This window comes from Acomys russatus, chromosome 32 (assembly GCF_903995435.1).
Source record: "Acomys russatus chromosome 32, mAcoRus1.1, whole genome shotgun sequence".
NCBI lineage: Eukaryota > Metazoa > Chordata > Mammalia > Rodentia > Muridae > Acomys > Acomys russatus.
The window spans coordinates 15,334,055-15,336,947 of NC_067168.1; the positions used below are offsets into that span (position 1 = coordinate 15,334,055).

General features: G+C 44.9%; 1 non-coding gene across 1 annotated transcript; it reads right to left on the minus strand.

Annotated features, from left to right (window-relative positions):
• Window positions 1–754: 754 nt before the first annotated feature.
• On the minus strand, window positions 755–879 carry LOC127184463 (small nucleolar RNA SNORA17). Its single transcript, XR_007830111.1, has one exon. It is a non-coding gene; the product is annotated as a small nucleolar RNA SNORA17 (small nucleolar RNA).
• Between the last annotated feature and the right edge of the window lie 2,014 nt (window positions 880–2,893).

The window sequence follows — 2,893 nt, forward strand, 5'->3', positions numbered from 1 at the left end:
TGCTCAGGGTGCTTTCCTGAGTATTTCAACTGGAAAAGAGAGGGGCAGGGTTAGCTCTCCTGCTCTCATGGCCCTAGGGCCATTTCTCCCCTGATGCCCAGGTGAGGGGTGGAGCCAGTTCTACACAGCCTTTAGACATCAACATGTCCCCAGGTAGCAGCACAGACCAGGGGTGTCTGCCTGGCATTTGGTGGTGACAGACCCCTGCTGCTATAGGGCCACGGACCCATATATGGCCCCCAGAGGCAGCACAGACCAGAACCCCGCCATGGTCCCAGGTAGCATCATTGGCTACTCATATCAAGCTGTTCCTCACTACCCTTGAGTCCCCAGTTCTGCCTTTTTTCGTTTGTTCCCACATCTTTCTGTTTCTCTTTCTCTTCCATTTCTCCACCACTTACTTGTTCTTCTTAGTGGCATCTGGGATCTCTGAGCATCTAAGGTCATCTCAGGACTGACTGGGGAATGCTATGCCCTGCCCGTGCATTAGGGCACCAGGCAGGGGTCACCTTGGGCATGCTCTGGCCCAACCCCACCCCTAGCCTTCATGGTGCCAGACTGGTGGTCATCTCAGGCTAGCTCCCTGTCTGGGTCCCATGTTGCCAGACTGGTGGTAGTCTTGGGCTCACTCTCACCTGGGACCCATGGTTTTAGGCAGGGTTCTTCTAGCCTCTGGCTGGCTCCTGGCCCTGGGAGCCCATGCAGGCCTGTGTGGAACCGGACTGGTGGTTGTCTCAGGTTTGCCTTTTCAGGAAGTGTTAGGCTACTTACCATTCAGATGTTTGTAGGTCTGAACACTGAGCTTAGACATAGCCCCTCTGCCAGCTACTGAAGCACATGGGACACAGCCACCACACCTGTGTCACCTCCAATGGGACACAGCAGCCACACCTGTGTCGCCTCTGATGGGACACAGCAGCCACACCTGTGTTGCCTCCGAGGGCAGGTCTAAATTACATCTCTATAGAAAGATATCAATCCCCACATTACGACGAGTTTTATCCAGACTCTTCATTTGTCTCTTAAGCCATGGGATTCTATATTTGAAAAACAAAATGATGCACAGAAATTTTCAATACTTCTGGGACTCTTCCTACTTTATTCTTATGATGCATATATCTCTTTGCTTAGTGACGCCTTTCACAAGCTCTCCGTTAAGGTGAATATAAACATATTTCATCTATTTTTATACTTAATTTTTACTTATATTATTACTATGCATTCTTTTGAGACAGGGTCTCTCTCTGTAACACAGGTTAGTCTGAACTCACACTGCAGCCCAGGCTGGACTCAAACTAGCAGCAATCCTCGCCTCTCAACCTCCCAAGTGCTGGGGTTAAAAGTGCTCTCCTCCGCACCCAGTTTTAACTTTCTAATTCATTTGATGTTTATTTTACTATAATGTATTGGAGGAGAAATTCATTATTTTTTCTAATTAGCTAACCAACTAATTAATTAGTTGTTTAATTAAATTTACATCCCAGTCAGAACTTCCCCTCCCTCCTTTCATCCCAATCCTTCCCTCTCTCCTCCACTTTTTTTCCCCTGTGCTTCCTCCCTTTTTTCTCAGAGCAGGTGAGACCTCCCATGAATATCAACCTTCCTTGGCGTATCAAGTAGGCCAGGGAGCATCTTTGCATCTCTATCTATTGAGGCCAGACAAGGCTGTCCAGTTAGAGGAACAGGATCCAAAGGCATGCAAGAGAGTTAAAGACGTGTGTGTCCATATCAATTTTGCTTTTGCCTTTTGAGTCTACTCTGAAAATATTTTATTGGAATTGCTTTTTAAAACAAGAACTATTAGTTTAGGTGTATAAGAGTTTTGCCTGTGTGTATGTTTGTGTACCACATGTATGCCTGGTGCCCATGGAGGCCAGAAGAGGGCATCAGATCCCATGGAACTGGAGTTGCATATGGCTGGGAGTTGTGATGTGGATACTGGGAACTGAATACGTATTTTCTGCAAGAGCTACATATGATCTTAACTACTGAGGCATTTGTCTCGCCCTTGAATTTGATTTTTAAAACGTTGTATTAGCACATACTTATAAATGTGAAGCACAGCATGGTGTGCACATACTCACTTCCTTTGGTGGCTAATTTTATGTCAACTAGAGACTTTTGGGAAGAATTTCAGTTGAGAAAATGCCCCTCCCCCCAATATTGGCCTGTAGACATTTTTTTCAGGCATTTATTTGTGTTCTGATTGATGTGAAAGAGATGAGCCCATTGTAGGTGGTGATGTCCCTGAGCATATCACATTGAGGTTTGTAAGAAAATGTTCCACACCTGTAATCTCAGCACCCTGGAGACTGAGGCAGGCTGATATCTGAGTTTGAGGCCAGCTTGGTCTACAGATCAAGTTCCAGGACAACCAAGGCCACACAGAGAAACCTTTTCTCAAAAAAGCAAAGGGAAGAAAAGAAGAAGAAGAAGAAGAAGAAGAAGAAGAAGAAGAAGAAGAAGAAGAAGAAGAAGAAGAGAGAGAGACAGAGACAGAGACAGACAGAGACAGAGAGAGACAGAGAGCAGTCTGAGCTCTGCATGGGGAGCAAGCCAATAACCAGTACTCACTGTAGCCTCTGTATTAGTTTCTTTACCCGGGTTCCTGCCCTGACTTCCCTCAGCAATGGACTGTAATGTGGAACTGCATTTCAGTCAAAATAAACTCCGCTACCCTCAAGTTGCTTTCAGTCATGGTTTTTTTTTTTTTTTTAATCACAGCAATAGAAATCCCAAGTAAGACACCTTTCCAGTCTAGCTCTGTGAAAATACAAAGCTTATTATTTGATGAAACAATCTTTGCACTTTTGTCTGTGTTATAACCAAACCGTAACAATAATTTTTTTGTAAAGAAATGTTTATAGGGACTGAGAGATGACTAAACTGTGAA